This window comes from Hyla sarda, chromosome 2, assembly GCF_029499605.1.
Source record: "Hyla sarda isolate aHylSar1 chromosome 2, aHylSar1.hap1, whole genome shotgun sequence".
NCBI classification, from domain to species: Eukaryota; Metazoa; Chordata; class Amphibia; order Anura; family Hylidae; genus Hyla; species Hyla sarda.
This window is the reverse complement of record NC_079190.1, coordinates 265,025,412-265,046,680: the sequence shown is the minus strand read 5'-3', so window position 1 is coordinate 265,046,680 and position 21,269 is coordinate 265,025,412. Positions and strand designations below refer to the sequence as shown.

The 21,269-nt window shown below is 44.1% G+C and overlaps 1 long non-coding RNA gene across 1 annotated transcript; it reads left to right on the top strand.

Annotated features, from left to right (window-relative positions):
* Positions 1-647: 647 nt before the first annotated feature.
* Positions 648-14,078, top strand: LOC130357856 (uncharacterized). Its single transcript, XR_008889300.1, has 3 exons — positions 648-838; positions 6,132-6,263; positions 13,820-14,078. It is a non-coding gene; the product is annotated as an uncharacterized LOC130357856 (long non-coding RNA).
* The last annotated feature ends 7,191 nt before the right edge of the window (positions 14,079-21,269 follow it).

Below are 21,269 nucleotides of genomic sequence, written 5' to 3'. Positions count from 1 at the left end.
TTTGCGACTTTTTTATTCAGTTGTGAAAAAAAATGTGCAACTATTTTTCTTTTTTCTTTTTTTTTTAGACACAGATAATACAGTGCAGTGTACTTCTTTACTGCACAATATTATGTCTGTGCCTAAGATAGTTAGACTTGCTTTCCACTTTTTTTTTTCCACAAGCAGAATTTTTTCTGATGTGTTGAAACAGCCAATGTTGTACTCTGTGGCAGTTTTTCACAGCCTTCAGATGCAGGGACCCAGCCCACATAAGTAGAGATGCATAGCTTGTACAAATACAAGGTGCATAGCATCACTACTTACCTCCAGCGTCTGTATAGTGTACACCAGTGCATAGTGCATTGACAGGACTTCCTACTCCTAGCCGACTGAGCTGTGCCTGTACAACTGATGATGAGCAGGAGATATACATAGTATATTTCCTGCCCTGACTGAATTTACAGTAAAAACAGCGATGTGTATACATCATTGGTTTACTGTAAGCCTTTGCTGGGCTGAACACTGTGCGTTGGCTCTTTTTTGTGACTAATTTATTGTTGTATCACTTTATTTCCTTATTGTAACTGCTACTGCTTATCATTTCTTAATGTTGTCATCACATGACGGTCATGTGACCGCACACACAGTCACCTGACCATGTTGTTCCCAAGGCTGCTAGGCGACCGCTCGGTGCCGCCTCTATGAATATGGGGGTGGTGCTGGTGGACGTCATTCCGGCTAGAGAAAGTGCGCTAGTCGCTCAAAACAACTTGTTCCAGTCTTCCCTGTCCTCCACCGCAGCTCCCCCGCCTGCTGCCTGCATCATGTCAACTAGACCTGAATAAAGACCTGCTTGGTGAGTGCAGCCTCCTTTCCTGTACTCTGTTTTGTTGCACTAGCAAGGAAAGAGTTAACTGGTGCTGCTGAGTAGAGCTGGTTAACTCTTTGTGGAGTTTCCAGTATATACAGCCATCAATAAATGGCTGTATATACTGTATACAGTAGCCAGACCATCTGACTATGCGTTTTGTATAATGTGAACAGATCCTTTCTGCCAGTGTTTTCTCAAACAGGGAGCCTCCAGGAGCTGCTTAACTACAACTGCCACCGAAGGCTGTCTGGGAATTATAGGGGTTGTAGTTTAGCAACACCTGGAAGCTCCCTGTTTGGGAAGACACTGCTTTATGGGTGTTATCCCCAGGGGAGGGCACCCAAAATGTACTAAACCATTTTTTGTGTTTTGCTTTTCTTCTCGTTTTAGATACATGTATGCAGGGAATTACATCGGATTTATATTTTAATAAAATGGTTAGCTAGGGCTTGTGTGGGGAGCCTATGCATTTTTTCATACACTTAAAAAGAAACGGGTTCCCTGTATTTTTATTCTCAGCCAGATACCGACCAAGCAGCAACAGCCTGATGTTACCAGGATGGGCAAGGACCATTGAGCCTGAAAAGTCAATTTAAAAATAACACGACACGTTTAAAAAAATTGGATACCAAAAACACTCCCCCACAAGCCCTCGTTAACCATTTTATTAAAGTATAAAAAAATGCTGGTCATCGATGTAATCCTTTGCATACAAGTATCTGAAACAAGAAGAAAAGAAAAACACAAAAAATGCATTAGTACATAAGACAATGTGTTCCCAAACAAGGAGCTTCCAGGTGTTGAGAAGCTACAAACCTCATCATGCCTGAAAAAGATGGAGGTTGTAGTTTAGCAACAGCTGGAAGCTCCCTGCTTGGAAAGACACTGCCAGAAAAGGTCTGTTCACATTATACATAACATACAATGTGAACAGAGCCATACTTTACCACCCTGACTCCTGGCTGTAACTCTGCCTCTAATATCCAATATCCAAAACTGTTGAAATTGGACTAAACCTATTGCTAGATTAATCAGCAAATGCGTTTCCAATTTGGTATTGGGAAGCTAAAACTTATTAAAGGCCATATAGTGCTAAAGGAGAACAGCATTCCCTAATTCCATATGGCTAGACCTGTTCCATATGTTGTCCACGACAAGGTTGGAAAAGAGTTGGATAGAATAGAGGGAGTATGCATTTTTTCCATGGTTGACTGTAGTCCATGGGAAACTCCTGCAGTGTCCGTATCTGTGATGATTCCAAAGTGACTGTAAATCATGCGTTACATACAGAGAAATATCCACTTAAAAAATTGAGGCTTTTTTGCAAGCCTCTTAGAAGGGAATTTTTTAGGAAAATTAGCATACAAATGAAAATGGAAGAAGAATCCAAGGTACTCCTTACATTAAATACTCACTCAGTTACCATATATACTCGAGTATAAACCGATTTTTCGTGCTGAAAACACCCCCCTTGGCTTATACTCGAGTGAACTCTCTGCCCTCAGTGGTCTTCAACCTGCGGACCTCCGGGCATGCTAGGAGTTGTAGTCCCTGTGTGTCGTCGTCAAGGCAACGTCATTATTCCGGGGCCGGGCACGAAGCGAGGGGAAGAGGCCCACCCGGTGAAGATGGACAGCCCGGAACGACTATCCCTCCCCACCGGACGGTCCTGCAGCACAGATGGCCCGGACCAGCTCACCCAAACATCCCGCCGAGCGTAGGTGAGTACAAAACTAAGGGGGGAGGGGGGGCTGGATGATGACGAAGGCCCAGGCAGTGGTCTTCAACCTGCGGCCCTCCAGATGTTTCAAAACTACAACTCCCAGCATGGCTGTCCGGGCATGCTGGGAGTTGTAGTTTTGGAACATCTGGAGGGCCGCAGGTTGAAGACCACTGTTAAATCAGACATTGACAAGCGGTGATGATAAAGGGGGTGGTGTGGGATCATGACAGGGTAATGATGAAGGGGGGGATGATGAAGGGGGGATGATGACAGGGTAATGATGAAGGGGGATGATGACAGGGTAATGATGAAGGGGGGATGATGAAGGGGGGGATGATGACAGGGTAATGATGAAGAGCGGGGATGATGACAGGTGAATTTTGATGAAGGGGGGATGATGACAGGGTGATGATGAAGAGGGTGTTAATGACGGGGGTCTGGATGATGACAGGGGGGATGATGTATTTCCAACCCTAGGCTTATAGTTGAGTCAATAACTTTTCCTGGGTTTTTTGGGTGAAGTTAGGGGCCTCGGCTTATATTCGGGTCGGCTTATACTCGAGTATATACTGTACATGAGAAACTGAGGAGCTACATTAACAGAATCTCAAAACTGTCTCAAGGTACACGTACAGGATCTGCTGCATATTTATGCTGCATATTTTGTGCAGCTGATTTTGCTACCCATTGACTTCAATGGGTAGTAAAATCAGCTGGCGAAAATATGCAGCAAAAATATGCAGTCTTGTACGTGGGAACGTACCCTTAGACTACGGAATTTCCGCCTGCAATTCCGCTTTGAAATTGCAGGCGGAAATTCCACTTGCTAAAATGTATAGTGTAGTGAATGGGTTTCCGTTCACAAATTCACACTTCAGAATTTGTGAAGCGGAAATTGTGAACGGAAAAGCCGCTTGGAAATTTCTGCCTGAGGAATGGCGTTGCTCTTTCTTCAGGTAGAAATACTCGCGGAACACATTGCAGTCTATTGGAGACTGCAGTGTCTGCGCGGTCCTAGCGCCGACTCATTCAGCCGGCGCTGGCTGCACTCGGAACCTCTGGGCGGAAATTTTCTGCCCGGAGATTCCGTAGTCTGAACCTAGCCTTAAAGCAATTAGAAGAATATAGGAGTTCATTGTGTGAGTTTAAAATAAGTATTTTAGACTTAAAAATAAGTATTTTTTTTTTATTGTGGGCACACTATTGATGCACAAGGCTTACACAAATACCCAGAGAAGGTTCAAGATGTGGTAAATGCACCAAGACCACAAAATGTGTGATAACTACAGTCTATTCTCCGATTTATAAACTACCGTATTTATCGGCGTATAACACGCACTTTTTAGGCTAAAATTTTTAGCCTAAAGTCTGTGTACGTGTTATACGCCGATACACCCCCAGGAAAGGCAGGGGGAGAGAGGCCGTCGCTGCCCGCTTCTCTCCCCCTGCCTTTCCTGGGGTCTAGAGCGCTGCTGTCGGCCCTTCTCACCCCCTGGCTATCGGCGCCGCTGCCCGTTCTGTCCCCCTGACTATCGGTGCCGGCGCCGTTAGCTAGGGGGAGAGAAGCGGCGCCGACAGCCAGGGGGAGAGAAGGGGCAGCGGCACCCATTGACGGCGCCGCTGCCCCGTTGCCTCCCCCCATCCCCGGTGGCATAATTACCTGAGTCGGGTCCGCGCTGCTGCAGGCCTCCGGCGTGCGTCCCCGGCGTTGTTGCTATGCGCTGAACGGCGCGGCGCATGACGTCAGTGCGCCGCGCCGTGCATAGCAACGACGCAGGGGGCGCACGCCGGAGGCCTGCAGCAGAGCGGACCCGACTGGGTCTTACCAAACCTTGCTACTGTAATACACTCATTAAATGCTTTGCTATAAGCAGAAAAGATTTGGAAAAGGCTGCTAGGAGCTGACCCATTGCAATGGCAGCCCGAGGCCTTACCTAGCCTTCTGCAGCTTGCAAGAATCTTCTATTGATAGTTATAGGACTCAGAAAATAGCAATATTAAATAATGTTTTTCAAAAGTTACATTTTTTTTTATAGTAAAACATGATTGAAACTATACAAATTGCGTATTGTTGTAATCATACTAACCTGAAGAGTCAAGATAAAAAAATGTCAGTTAGACCACACGGTCAATGGTGTATAAGAGAAGCCGCCTCCAATTTTTTTAATAGTTTTTTTTCTTCTTCAATTTTACCTTACAATTTATTTTCTAGTTTTTCAGCATGTTTTATAGAAAAATTTATCTCGTACAAAGCAAGCCCTCAATTCGGTCTGTAGATGGAAAAGTTTACTAAAACAGGCGTGTCTGATGCCAGTCTTAAAGAGGTTTTCCCACCTGGTTACACAGTTTGCTTAACTCCTTTTGACTTTAATAAGAGCTTGCGGTGCTTCTCTCTTTGCAAAATTCACATTATGGCCAATGAGAGTTACGCAATTCCCTGCTTCAGCTTCTTTCGCCTTTCCCATCTACCTCCTGCTGTTGCAAACAGGCCAGAGGAGCGTTACCAGAAGTAACCAGGACTCCCACCAGGGAATGATCACACTGGATTTATCAAGAGGCATATGCTCCAATATCTTAGCATTATTCAACGTGCTGCATCCTACTTTTTAAAATTTTTTACTTTTCAGTCAAGGGGGTGCTCCAGGGACATATATATATATCTATATATATATATATATATATATATATATATATGGCTCATATGGCCCCTGTTGTCTTCTCTGGCTGCTTGATATTCTTTGCTATCCTTCTCTCCCCTTGCCTACATCTCCCAGCAATCATTGCAGCTCTGCTCTGCCAGTCCCCACCCTCCTGTTCTGAGCAGCAGAGAGAGATTCAGTGTGTGATTGGCTGAGACTGCACACACCTCCCAGGTCTCAGTACTAAAGAGGGCATGATTCATCAGTGCAGGGCAGAAACCATGTGGTCTGTGGATGGCTGGATGATGTCATTCCCTCACTTCATTCATGTAAGTGACAACCAAAGAACGGAAACTGCTTTATATAGCTAATGAATGATATTTGGACAATTAAATAGGTTGATGAAAGGGAAAGGATGGGCTATTGATTTAGTTCCCTGGATACCTCTTAAAAAATTTGCCTAAGAAAAAACTGCTGTCTAATAATTATGTACACCTTGATGTAGGGTCAATCTTCTTAGTCCAGGCTTATTACACAAATGCACATCACCTCATATGCTTAAAGGGGTACTCTGGCCCTAAGACATCTTATCTCATATCCAAAGAATAGGAGCTAAGATGTCTGATCGCGGGGGGTCCCACCGCTGGGGACCCCTGCTATCTCACAAGCAGCACCCACCTTTGAGAGCTGCACGCAGCGATGCAGCCTCGGAGTCTGCCGGGTCATGCCTATGGGGCCGGAGTATCGTGACATCACAACTTGGCCCCCGTGTGATGTCACGCCTCGCCCCTGCAATGCAAGTCTATGGGAGGGGCCGTGAATTGAATTGCATTGTGTATTTATTTTGATGCATCATTATGGGGTTCAAAACCCCCTAATATATGTATTAACATGTATTTTTCTTTGTGTCTTTCAGATACTTAAATGTAGAGGATCATGGTGTTTTTTTACTTTTTAATAAAATGATCAATGAGGGCTGTAGTTATTGGAATATAAGAAAGGCAAAGAATCCAGCACTGCTGTGATTACGGCACAATCAAAAACACAGGTGTGTATCAAGAAGACCAACTAGCCATATAGGTGCTCAGTCCAGGAACAGTAGGAGTAATCCAAATCGCAATGTGTAGAAATATGGACGGCACTCACCAGGGTAGTTGCTTCAGATTTCTATATTGTGCAGACAGGATAGCGGTGACAAGCAGGTATCGTAGCAGGAACGCCGAGGACCTCAGCGAGCAGGTAACAGCTGTGTCGTACTTCTTCAGACCATACCAGCCCCAGACGTAGCCACCAGTAATATACCTGCGTGACATCATCAAGGGGCGGGAACTACAAACGTGCAGTAGCATAATACAAGTGTGATAAAAACAATTAAAAACACAAGTCTAACGCTGAGAAAAGAAAACATCACTAACAATGCAAATAGCTTAAATAAATATGCTTAAATCTAATTTCTCGTTTAAGCCAAATTTCCCTTGTCCTTCAGTACGCATGATCAATTCCATCACGGCTAAATACTCTTTCAATACCAAAAAAGTGTAAGGCCGAGGGGTCCCCTTTGTGTGTCTCTCACATATGTTCGATAACTCTAGGTGAGCCCTTTTTAGTACGTAGTGAATAAATGTGCTCAGGAATCTTGTGTGCATGGGGCATGTGGTGCTTCCGATGTAGAATCGTCCACATTCACACATTAACCCATACACCACATAATTTGTTTTACAGCAGACAAAATCCTTACATTGAATGCATACTGCCTTATCACACAACAAGAGGGCACCATTTACAGGCCCCACATTTATGGTTGCCTCTCCGGCTTAACCAGTTTTTTTCCCCCTTGTCATGGAATGAGGAGAATTTGCTACAAGTAAGTGTATCCCCTAAGTTTTTTACTCTTCTATAAGCTATCCTAGGATTATGTTGTGCTAGATCTACTAGGACAGGGTCATTTTGAATTAAAAAACAGTGCTTTTGGATTAAAGATTTAATAGTGGTGGTCATGGGACCATATATAAAAGAGATTGTGGATCTCTATCATTTATTCTTTTTTGGGGTTTTTTAAGAAGCTGATTTCTATCTTGAGATAGTGCCAGACTACATGCTTTTTCCAATACCTTTTGGGGGTACCCCCTATCCTCTAGTCTATTAGCTATCTCCACAGCTTGTCTTCTAAAGCCAGAGTCTGTGCTATTGATTCTTTCAAGCCTTAACATCTGCCCATATGGCTGATTTCAGATGCTCCAGATGGTAATGACTGTAATGCAGGAGAGAATTTCCTTCTGTAGGGTTCCTGTATCCAGTAGTTACCAAACCATCATCGCCTACGGACACCAACACATCTAGAAACCCAAGTTGTGAAGTACTGGTGTTATTAGTAAAACTTAAATTCATGTTGTTACATGTAATATGGTGGACAAAGTCTGCGAAGTCTGCCTCTGAGCCTGTCCAGACGATGAAAATATCGTCCACGAATCGGGCATAACCCTTTACAAATCTTAAAAAAGGATTTGAGGCTGAGAAGACAAAGTCTTTCTCAAAACATGCCACAAATAAATTGGCAAAAGTGCAGGCCAGGCCGGCAGGCTTCCAAACACTTGTGTAAAAAGTACCATGATTGATATTTAGGAAACTCAGGGATCAATTTAGAGGCCATCTCTTTGGATGAAAACCCTTTCTCTACCGCTTCTCTCAAAAGGGTTTGTAACTTAGATTTAATTTTACGTGTAGGATTAGATTTTAATTTTTCATAGTTCGCAGAATTTTCTAGTTGTTTTTTTTGCTTCTTGTAAATAGTACTCCTCTGTTAACATTACAATATTGCCGCCTTTATCGGCTGTAGTTATTGGAATACATTTTTTTCACCGTTTTTTTAATTACTTTACAGGATTAGACAATGTCCATTTCTAATCTGGAGCTTAGCGTAAGTCTGTAAAAGGGCTATCGATAACCCCCAATATTACCCCGGTACCCACCACCATCAGGAGTACCAGGAAGAGACAAGTACCATCAGGCCCAGAGCTTGGTTTTGTACCTGGCTGATTATGAAAACATATTTTTTTGTGAGGTCCTCCCTATTTCATAACTAGCCAGGTACATAACTAACCAGTAGCAACGTGGCATTATCAGAGTGGCATGGGCCATTCATGCTGGCCCTTCTCAGCCTAAAGCTGGGTTCACACTATGAAATGTCCAAGCAGAATTACGTTTTGAAATTCTGCTAGGAAATTCCAGTCCTATTGCTGGCAATGGGGTTCCGCTGCACAGTGCACACTATTGAATTTCAGTGGCGGACGTTCCGCCGCTAAAATTCTGCTGCCAAAAGAGTGAACTTGTTCATTCTTCAGGCAGAATCTGCTCCTAAGACATTGCCGTCTATGGGGATGACAATGTCCATGCAGAACTGAATCAGTCGGCGCATGCAGCACTCGGAATCAGTCTAAATAATCCCAACTTGCTATTGCCCATTCCTGAAGCATGAAGCTTTAGGCCTGACGATACCTAGCTCTTCCAAATACCCCTGGAGCGGGTTGGTAGCAGGGTAGTAATGGGGGTTAGCACTAGCCCTTCTTATGGGCTGACACTAAGCCCCACGATTAGTCATAGATGCCGTCTATCAAACAGCTTTACTATTAATTCTGTAAAATGATAAAAATAACAAAGAATACACCAATATAAAATGTTTTTTTTGGTTTTTTTTTTTATCCCTGGTGATCCCTAGTACTCCCAGACACAAGCTGTGATATAGGGCTTTCTATCCATAGATACAGGGACTGTAGCAACCAAAAGGTAAAAACTTTGAGAATAAAGTTGTAAACATGTTAAATAGCCATGCATGATTTTAATAGAATAAAAAGGTTATAGGCATGTTGTAATAATTCAATAAATAATCCTACTGTGTTGTATTTTGTGTGAATGGCACTTGGGTTGAAAACAGAATTAGTATTTACACAGGTTTCCAAACTAACAATATTTAACCATTTCTAAGGCACTAGTGGTCCTGCGGTTTTATTTTCTTCTGATATTTCTTTTTACTGAGCTGGTGATCATGTGGCACTGGCTTTAGACTCACTTACACTACAGAATCTCCATATGGAGATATTCCAGGCAGAAATTCCATCTGTAGCAGGTGCCAGTAGAACACACTGGCGCTAGGACCACATGTAAATGGTTTGACAACCACCATCAGCTCCAGGTAAGATAGAGTTTTCATTGGTACCATTTTGGCAAACCATCTAACAATGTTTTCTATGCTAGATAAACAATAAGATACTTTTATAGTTTGGGTGACTATGGACATGACAATATGAAATATGTGTAGTTTTTCTTAAGTTCACTGTAAAAGTATATTTTATTTACATTTAATTTTAGATTTATTAGTTCCATTCCATTCTATTGAAGTGCAGTGTATTATACCAGTCAGCATAATGCTGACAAGCAATATACTACTCAGCTATGCCAGAGGCACGGCTGGGTATGCCAACACAGTCCAGTAAAAGACCCTCCACTAATTCTTTGGTCATGATTTGGCAGCAGCATATAAAGGGTTAAACTACCACTGGTAGAGGTTTCTCTGCTCTTGGCATGGGAGACCAGGTAATTTTCCTGTGTGCAGAGTTTTAAGAAGTGTTATCAATAATTTGCAGAAAGAAGGCCACATTTTAATCCAAACTTTATCCAATCACCACCCACAAGTCATGATACAATATTGTAATGGTTATATAGACCTCTTGGACCCTTGTAAAAAGCACTCATACGTGCCATTTTACCTTATTGACTTGAAAACTCAAAACTTCAATGCAACTCAATGTAACTGGGTGACGCGTGATGCCAACAGCGCGTGACGCGTGATGCCAACACTTTGTCTGCTGATGGTATTACTTTAAAAGAGATTTATATGTTCAATAAAATGAATGAACATACAGTATACTACAGTACAACTATCTTCTAACCCTATAGTTTGTAGATTAGTAGTCTGAAATGAAAACCCACATTGTTTCTTTTCCTGTTTTCCTCTTTTCACAATGCAAGGCATTGTGCTTTGTACACTTTAGCAGTTTTCCATAATGAAAAAATTATATCAGGCATTTAAAGCTAGAAAGAATACATGGAAAGTAAGATGTATAATACAGACTTATATACAAAGAATGTGTGCAGTATTATATGTCTGACATATATGGGTACATTTTTTATTTTAAAGGTTGTTTCCAGTTTTAAATTAAAGGGTATCCCGGGAAAAAAAATTAATTTATATATCAACTTTCTCCAGAAAGTTAAGCAGATTTGTAAATTACTTCTATAAAAAAAAAAATCTTAATCCTTCCAGTAGTTATCAGCTGCTGAAGTTGAGTTGTTATTTTCTGCTCTGCTGACACCTCTCCTTGTCTCAGGAACTGTCCAAAGCATTAGAGGTTTGCTATGGGGATTTGCTCCTACTCTGGACAGTTCCTGAGACAAGCAAAGGTGTCAGCAGAGATCACTGTGATAAGACATAAAATACCAACTCAACTTCAGCAGCTGATAACTACTGGAAGGATTAAGAATTTTTAATAGAAGTAATTTACAAATCTGAACAAGAAAGAACAAGTTTGCAGCTCACAACCAGGTATCCGAGGTTTGATGTGGTTAAAAGATCGATCCCCACCGATCAAAAATGATAAATAATCTAAAATATATTTTAACCACACCTCAAGAATACCACCCTGCTGGGTACACAATAAAAATAACTGGAAACAGATAGTTTGGAAAAAAATATAGAGATTTAGTAAAATACAATTAAAATAAATGAAAAATACTTCACATATAAAACAATATTCAATGTATGGTATATTATACTGCCATTGGGCCCTAATGGCAGGATTGAAGTGAATATTAAAGAACAACTACTGATACTGCGACGGGCCGAAGGTGTTGAGTCCTGCAGTGACTGCGATGTTACCGGCAGTGAAGAGACAGGATGATCTTTACGAGCCTGTTCGACAAAGGGCTCCGGCAGGAGACTCCTATGTGAGCGGTCGGCGGGTCCGCGATGTCGGTATGCTCACACGCTTGTTTGCGGCTGGGTGCGGCTGGATGCTCGTGATGCAGGTAGTGATATTGCTGTGCGCTCAGTAGGTGGAGCTCTTTGATTAATGCAACAGGTGCAATAAGCAGTTGTATTCCGTTGTGATGTGCTGGCTTCAATACAGGTAGTATGTCTAGATATCGCTCTGTTCAGACTTGGATAATGGCCTAAATGCATTTCAGGGTACTAGAACCGACCCCTTCCTCAGTAGGCAAGTTATATACAACAGCTGTCACGCCCCCTTCCATAGGCTTACATTGAGGGGGCGGAGCCTGACGTCAGATGGGGCAGAGCTGTGATGTCACAATGCTCCGTCCCCGTGATCGCCAGTAATGAGACCCGGAGCAAGCACACTCCAGGGACTGATTCTAACGGGGTGCTGCGTGCAAGATCACGGGGGTCCCCAGCGGCGGAACCCCCGCGATCAGGCATCTTATCCCCTATGCTTTGGATAGGGGATAAGATGTCTTAGCGCCGGAGTACCCCTTTAACTTTCTGGCACCAGTTGATTTAAAAAAAAATGTTCTTCAGTGGAGTACCCCTTTAAGAGGTTAAAGGGGTATTCCAGGCCAAAACTTTTTTTATATATATATATATATCAACTGGCTCCAGAAAGTTAAACAGATTTGTAAATGACTTCTATTAAAAAATCTTAATCCTTCCAATAGTTATTAACTTCTGAAGTTGAGTTGTTGTTTTCTGTATAACTGCTCTCTGATGACTCACGTCCCGGGAGCTGTGCAGTTCCTATGGGGATATTCTCCCATCATGCACAGCTCCCGGGATGTGACATCATCATTGAGCAGTTAGACAGAAAACATCAGAAGCTAATAACTATTGGAAGGATTAAGATTTTTTAATAGAAGTCATTTACAAATCTGTTTAACTTTCCAGAGCCAGTTGATATATATAAAAAAAGGTTTTGCCTGGAATACCCCTTTAACCTTTTAACCCCTTAACGACGCAGGACGTATATTTACGTCCTGCGCCGGCTCCCGCGATATGAAGCGGGATCGCGCCGCGATCCCGCATCATATCGCGTGGGTCCCGGCGCTAATCAACGGCCGGGACCCGCGGCTAATACCACACATCGCCGATCGCGGCGATGTGCGGTATTAACCCTTTAGAAGCGACGGTCAAAGCTGACCGCCGCTTCTAAAGTGAAACTGAAAGTATCCCGGCTGCTCAGTTGATCGGACACCGGGAGGGCTCTTACCTGCCTCCTCGGTGTCCGATCGACGAATGACTGCTCCGTGCCTGAGATCCAGGCAGGAGCAGTCAAGCGCCGATAATGCTGATCACAGGCGTGTTAATACACGCCTGTGATCAGGATGAAAGATCAGTGTGTGCAGTGTTATAGGTCCCTATGGGACCTATAACACTGCAAAAAAAAGTAAAAAAAAAGTGTCATTTAACCCCTTCCCTAATAAAAGTTTGAATCACCCCCCTTTTCCCATAAAAAAAATAAAACAGTGTAAAAAAAAAATAAAAATAAACATATGTGGTATCGCCGCGTGCGTAAATGTCCGAACTATTAAAATATATCATTAATTAAGCCGTACGGTCAATGGCGTACGCGCAAAAAAATTCCAAAGTCCAAAAAAGCGTATTTTGGTAACTTTTTATAACATTAAAAAATGAATAAAAAGTGATCAAAAAGTCAGATCAAAACAAAAATCATACCAATAAAAACTTCAGATCACGTCGCAAAAAATGAGTCCTCATACCGCCCCGTACGTGGAAAAATAAAAAAGTTATAGGGGTCAGAAGATGACATTTTTAAACGTATAAATTTTCCTGCATGTAGTTATGATTTTTTCCAGAAGTGCGACAAAATCAAACCTATATAAGTAGGGTATCATTTTAACCGTATGGACCTACAGAATAATGATAAGGTGTAATTTTTACCGAAATATGCACTGCGTAGAAACGGAAGCCCCCAAAAGTTACAAAATGGCGTTTTTTTTCGATTTTGTCGCACAATGATTTTTTTTTCCGTTTCGCCGTGCATTTTTGGGTAAAATGACTAATGTCACTGCAAAGTAGAATTGGCGACGCAAAAAATAAGCCATAATATGGATTTTTAGGTGGAAAATTGAAAGGGTTATGATTTTTAAAATGTAAGGAGGAAAAGTGCAAAAACGGAAAAACCCTGAGTCCTTAAGGGGTTAAAGGAGTAGTCCAGTGGTGACCCAGTGGTGAACAACTTATCCCCTATCCTAAGGATAGGGGATAAGTTTGAGATCGCGGGGGGTCCGACCGCTGGGGCCCCCTGCGATCTCCTGTACGGAGCCCCGACAGCCCGCGGGAAGGGGGCGTGTCGACCTCCGCACGAAGCGGCGGCCGACACGCCCCCTCAATACAACTCTATGGCAGAGCCGAAGCGCTGCCTTCGGCAATCTCCGGCTCTGCCATAGAGATGTATTGAGGGGGCATGTCGAACATAGGGCCTCACAATTGAATAGATGAAAGATATTTTTTTTTTATTTTAATTGAAGATTTTAAATAGATTAAAATTTTAAAAGTTTAATTTAATGTGCCAACAGCATGAGGAGACCATAATATTGCAGAATGACACAGCCTGAAGTTGGTGGCAACAAGAGGAGACCAAATAGTGGCAGAATGACACAGCCTGGAATTGGTGGCAGCAGGAGGAGACCCTATAGTGGCAGAATGACCCAGCCTGGTGATAGCAACAGCCTGATGAAACCATAGTGCCTCACAATTGACAAGATTAAAGATATATATATTTTTTTAATTTAAATTGAAGATTTCAAATAGATGGACCTAAAAAGTTTCATTTAATGTGCCAGCAGCATGAGGAGACCACATGGAGGCACAATGACACAGCCTGGAGGTGGCAGCAGCAGGAGGAGACCATAGGGCCTCACAATTGACAAGATTAAAGATATATATATTTTTTTAATTTAAATTGAAGATTTCAAAAAGATGAACCTAAAACGTTTCATTTAATGTGCCAGCAGCATGAGGAGACCACATGGTCATGGTGTGTTTGGGTCCTCTGTCTCATCTTCCTCATCACCCTGTAGATCCACAGCCTGCTCCTGTGCCTCAGATGACTATAAAAATCACCCATTTCACAAAACCTTGCCTGTGCTCCACTGTCCCCCTCCCCCTCCTCCTCCTCTTTCAGTTCAGCCCTCACCGGGCTCATGTGGCCATGAGATGAAGGCACCAAGTCTCCAGTGCCCTGACCATCCATTGTTTCCAACACGTGTTGTAGTAGATGAAGCAGTGGAATGACGTTGTTCATCCTGGCGACTGACTAACAATGTGGCTTCCTCAAAGAACCTGAGCAAACGGCAGGTGTCACGTATGAGCTGAAACTGGTTGAAATTGAAGTTACACAGGGGAGTCTCCCTATCCGCTTGGATCATTAAGAAATCGGTGATGGCTTTTCTCTGTTCGTATAGTCGGTCCAACATATGGAGGGTGGAATTCCAACTTGTGGAAAAGTTGCAAATCAGACTATATTGGGGGATGCCGTCCTGACGCTGCAGCTCAAGGGGTGTGTGCTTTGCGCTGTACAAGTGGCTTAAGTGCATGCAAAGTTTCCTTCCAATTTTTAGGATGTCTTGCAGATGCCGTGAACACTTCAAGAACTGCTTGTCAACCAGATTCAATATGTGTGCCATGGAGGGCGCATGGCTCAGGCTTCCTTGATGCAGCGCAGACAAGATGTTATTCCCGTTGTCGGTCACCATGGTTTCCATTTCCAGTTTTCATGCAGTAAGCTATGATTCCATTTCTTGATGAATGACTTTTAGCAGTTTCTCCCCTGTGTGACTCCATTCGCCAAGGCAAACCATGTGAAGAACAGCGTGACAACGCCATTCCATGCACAGATGGTATGCTGGAGAGTGAGGAGGTGGAGTCGCACACTGTCGCAGGACCAATGAGCTGAGAGCGTGGAGGCGGAAATGGCGTGACCTGTCCAAGTTGCTGTTGCAGCTGTGCAGGAACCACATTCACCTAGTGGGCCGTAAAGGACATGTATTATCCCTGACCGTAGTTACACGTCGGTGCTGCCATGCACTTTGGTACACATGGACAGGCTCAAGGACTGGCCCACATTCTGTTCCACAAAATTGTACAGGGCTGGTACTGCCTTTTTCGCAAAGAAATGATGGCTTGGGACTCTCCAACTTGGCTCAGCACAAGCCATCTGTTCTTTGAAAGGTGCAGAGTCCACCACTTGAAAAGGGAGGGACTGAAGCACCAGCAACTTGGACGGGAGCTCAGTTTCTGCACCGTTGGATGAGTGGGCGCATACTGCTATAAGTTGCAGCAGTGAAAAAGCTTGTACTTGTATCTTAAAATCAAGCTGGTGGTCTGCCACGAGGCCAGCTGCTGCCTGTCCCAGCCCCTGCCTTTAACCCCCCCCCTAATGTTTATGACTGAGTGTCCCGGGTGCCTGAAGCGTTTATTTGAAAAAGTACCGTCAAACTGCAAGATCAATATAACAAGGATTTCACATGGCGGCACATTGACAGAGCCTAGAGGTGGCAGCAGCATGAGGAGACCATATGGTGGCACGATGACAGAGCCTGGAGGTGGCATCAGCATGAGGAGAACATATGGTGGCAGAGAGAGACAGCCTGGAAGTGGCATCAGCAGCATCAGGAGTCCTGAAAGTGACCCGGTGACAGAGTGGGGTGGTGGGTGTTAACAACAGTATCCGGTGACAAATGTGGGTGAAAGAAGGAGAACTTGGCATCAGATGTGTGGCATCAGGCGGGTGGCAGGATCAGAATAGTAGTTGAGGCAGGTAGGCAGAAGAAAACAGTCTCTTTTGTCAAAGTGTTTGTGTGCACAAGTAAGCATTGACGATATGCACTACAGAAAACGTAACTCTTAATATTATTCTTAGGATAAGAATGGACCCCAAATTTTTTTTTTTTTATCTAACAAAAGGAAAGGTGTGCAAAAAACCCCATGTGCCACCTACACCACCAAGTATTGATGTAATGCAATGACCTCTAAAAGGTGTAAGGGAACATCATATGGTCGATTGTAACAGGCAGGGCCGGTTTTAGGCTTAGTGTGGCCCTGGGCAAAATTAAAAGGGGGGTGGGGCATCTGCAAACATGTGTTATAACATTTGTAAACAATACCCCCATACCGTGAGTGAATAACAACGCTATACCAGAACAGAACAATACCGATATACCGTGACTGAATAACAACTCCATACCAGAAAAGAACAACACCACCATACCGTGACTAAATAACGCCAAAGCAGAACAGAACAATACCACCATACCGTGACTAAATAACAACACCAAAGCAGAACAGAACAATACTGAATAACAACACCATACCAGAACAGAACATTACCACCATACCAGAACAGAACAATACTGCCATACCGTGACTAAATAACAACACCAAAGTAGAACAGAACAATACCACCATACCGTGACTGAATAACAATGCCATACCAGAACAGAACAATACTGAATAACAACACCATACCAGAACCGAACATTACCCCCATACCAGAACAGAACAATACTGCCATACCGTGACTGAATAACAATATACCAGAACAGAACAATACTGAATAACAACACCATACCAGAACAGAACATTACCACCATACCAGAACAGAACAATACTGCCATACCGTGACTGAATAACAATATACCAGAACAGAACAATACTGCCATACCGTGACTGAATAACAATATACCAGAACAGAACATTACCACCATACCAGAACAGAACAATATTGCCATACCGTGACTGAATAGCAATATACCAGAACAGAACAATACTGAATAACAACACCATACCAGAACCGAACATTACCACCATATCAGAACAGAACAATACTGCCATACCGTGACTGAATAGCAATATACCAGAACAGAACAATACTGAATAACAACACCATACCAGAACAGAACATTACCACCATACCAGAACAGAACAATACTGCCATACCGTGACTGAATAACAATATACCAGAACAGAACAATACTGAATAACAACACCATACCAGAACAGAACATTACCACCATACCAGAACAGAACAATATTGCCATACCGTGACTGAATAACAATATACCAGAACAGAACAATACTGCCATACCGTGACTGAATAACAATATACCAGAACAGAACATTACCACCATACCAGAACAGAACAATATTGCCATACCGTGACTGAATAGCAATATACCAGAACAGAACAATACTGAATAACAACACCATACCAGAACCGAACATTACCACCATACCAGAACAGAACAATATTGCCATACCGTGACTGAATAACAATATACCAGAACAGAACAATACTGCCATACCGTGACTGAATAACAATATACCAGAACAGAACATTACCACCATACCAGAACAGAACAATATTGCCATACCGTGACTGAATAGCAATATACCAGAACAGAACAATACTGAATAACAACACCATACCAGAACAGAACATTACCACCATATCAGAACAGAACAATACTGCCATACCGTGACTGAATAGCAATATACCAGAACAGAACAATACTGAATAACAACACCATACCAGAACAGAACATTACCACCATACCAGAACAGAACAATACTGCCATACCGTGACTGAATAACAATATACCAGAACAGAACAATACTGCCATACCGTGACTGAATAACAATATACCAGAACAGAACAATACTGAATAACAACACCATACCAGAACAGAACATTACCACCATACCAGAACAGAACAATACTGCCATACCGTGACTGAATAACAATATACCAGAACAGAACAATACTGCCATACCGTGACTGAATAACAATATACCAGAACAGAACAATACTGAATAACAACACCATACCAGAACAGAACATTACCACCATACCAGAACAGAACAATACTGCCATACCGTGACTGAATAACAATATACCAGAACAGAACAATACTGAATAACAACACCATACCAGAACAGAACATTACCACCATACCAGAACAGAACAATACTGCCATACCGTGACTGAATAACAATATACCAGAACAGAACAATACTGCCATACCGTGACTGAATAACAATATACCAGAACAGAACATTACCACCATACCAGAACAGAACAATATTGCCATACTGTGACTGAATAACAATATACCAGAACAGAACAATACTGAATAACAACACCATACCAGAACAGAACATTACCACCATACCAGAACAGAACAATACTGCCATACCGTGACTGAATAACAATATACCAGAACAGAACAATACTGAATAACAACACCATACCAGAACAGAACATTACTGTCACGATGCCGGCTGGCAGGTAGTGGATCCTCTGTGCCAGAGAGGGATTGGCGTGGACCGTGCTAGTGGACCGGTTCTAAGCCACTACTGGTTTTCACCAGAGCCCGCCGCAAAGCGGGATGGTCTTGCTGCGGCGGTAGTGACCAGGTCGTATCCACTAGCAACGGCTCACCTCTCTGGCTGCTGAAGATAGGCGCGGTACAAGGGAGTAGGCAGAAGCAAGGTCGGACGTAGCAGAAGGTCGGGGCAGGCAGCAAGGATCGTAGTCAGGGGCAACGGCAGAAGGTCTGGAAACACAGGCAAGGAACACACAAGGAACGCTTTCACTGGCACTAAGGCAACAAGATCCGGCAAGGGAGTGCAAGGGAAGTGAGGTAATATAGGGAAGTGCACAGGTGATTACCCTAATTGGAACCACTGCGCCAATCAGCGGCGCAGTGGCCCTTTAAATCGCAGAGACCCGGCGCGCGCGCGCCCTAGGGAGCGGGGCCGCGCGCGCCGGGACAGAACAGACGGGGAGCGAGTCAGGTAGGGGAGCCGGGGTGCGCATCGCGAGCGGGCGCTACCCGCATCGCGAATCGCATCCCGGCTGGCAGCGGGATCGCAGCGCCCCGGGTCAGAGGACGTGACCGGAGCGCTGCAGCGGAGAGAGTGAAGCGAGCGCTCCGGGGAGGAGCGGGGACCCGGAGCGCTCGGCGTAACAGTACCCCCCCCCTTGGGTCTCCCCCTCTTCTTGGAGCCTGAGAACCTGAGGAGCAGACTTTTGTCAAGGATGTTGTCCTCAGGTTCCCAGGATCTCTCTTCAGGACCACAACCCTCCCAGTCTACTAAAAAAAAATTTTTCCCTCTGACCTTTTTGGCAGCCAAAATTTCCTTGACCGAGAAGACGTCCGAGGAGCCGGAAACAGGAGTGGGAGGAACAGATTTGGGAGAAAAACGGTTGAGGATGAGTGGTTTGAGAAGAGAGACGTGAAAGGCATTAGGGATGCGAAGAGAAGGAGGAAGAAGAAGTTTATAAGAGACAGGATTAATTTGACACAAAATTTTGAAAGGACCAAGATAGCGTGGTCCCAACTTGTAGCTAGGGACACGGAAGCGGACATATTTAGCGGAGAGCCATACCTTGTCTCCAGGGGAAAAAACGGGGGGAGCTCTTCTTTTCTTATCCGCGAACCTCTTCATGCGTGAAGAAGCCTGTAAGAGAGAATTTTGGGTCTCTCTCCATATAATGGAAAGGTCACGAGAAATTTCATCCACAGCGGGCAGACCAGAGGGCAAGGGGGTAGGGAGGGGGGGAAGAGGGTGACGGCCGTACACCACGAAAAATGGGGATTTGGAGGAAGATTCAGAGACCCTGAAGTTATACGAGAATTCGGCCCATGGAAGGAGATCTGCCCAGTCATCCTGGCGGGAGGAAACAAAATGTCGCAAATAATCACCCAAGATCTGGTTAATTCTTTCTACTTGTCCATTGGACTGGGGATGATATGCAGAAGAAAAATTTAATTTAATCTTGAGTTGTTTACAGAGAGCCCTCCAGAATTTAGACACGAATTGGACACCTCTATCCGAGACAATCTGCGTAGGCAACCCGTGAAGACGAAAAATGTGTACAAAAAATTGTTTAGCCAACTGAGGCGCAGAAGGAAGACCAGGAAGAGGGATGAAATGTGCCATTTTGGAGAATCGATCAACGACCACCCAAATAACAGTGTTGCCACGGGAAGGGGGTAAATCAGTAATAAAATCCATACCAATCAGAGACCAAGGCTGTTCGGGGACAGGCAGAGGATGAAGAAAACCAGCGGGCTTCTGGCGAGGAGTCTTATCCCGGGCACAGAGAGTGCAGGCTCGCACAAAGTCCCCAACATCCGTCTCCAGAGTCGGCCACCAATAGAAGCGGGAGATGAGTTGCACAGATTTCTTGATGCCCGCATGACCTGCGAGATGGGAGGAGTGACCCCATTTGAGGATTCCGAGGCGTTGGCGTGGAGAAACAAAGGTCTTCCCTGGAGGAGTCTGCCTGATGGAGGCAGGAGAAGTGGAGATCAGGCAGTCAGGTGGAATGATGTGTTGCGGAGGGAGATCAACTTCTGAGGCATCCGAGGAACGAGAGAGAGCATCGGCCCTAATGTTCTTATCGGCAGGACGAAAGTGAATCTCAAAATTAAATCGGGCAAAGAACAGAGACCACCGGGCCTGGCGAGGATTCAGCCGTTGGGCAGACTGGAGGTAGGAGAGGTTCTTGTGGTCGGTGTAGATAATAACAGGAGAACTTGATCCCTCCAGCAGATGCCTCCATTCCTCAAGTGCTAATTTAATGGCTAGAAGCTCTCGATCCTCGATGGAGTAGTTCCTCTCCGCTGGAGAGAAGGTCCTAGAGAAAAAACCACAAGTGACAGCATGCCCGGAAGAATTTTTTTGTAGAAGAACAGCTCCAGCTCCCACTGAGGAGGCATCAACCTCCAATAGGAAGGGTTTGGAAGGGTCAGGTCTGGAGAGGACGGGAGCCGAAGAAAAGGCAGACTTGAGTCGTTTAAAGGCGTCTTCTGCTTGAGGAGGCCAGGACTTGGGATCAGCACTTTTTTTGGTTAAAGCCACGATAGGAGCCACAATTGTAGAAAAATGTGGAATAAATTGCCTGTAATAATTGGCGAACCCCAAAAAGCGTTGGATAGCACGGAGTCCGGAGGGGCGTGG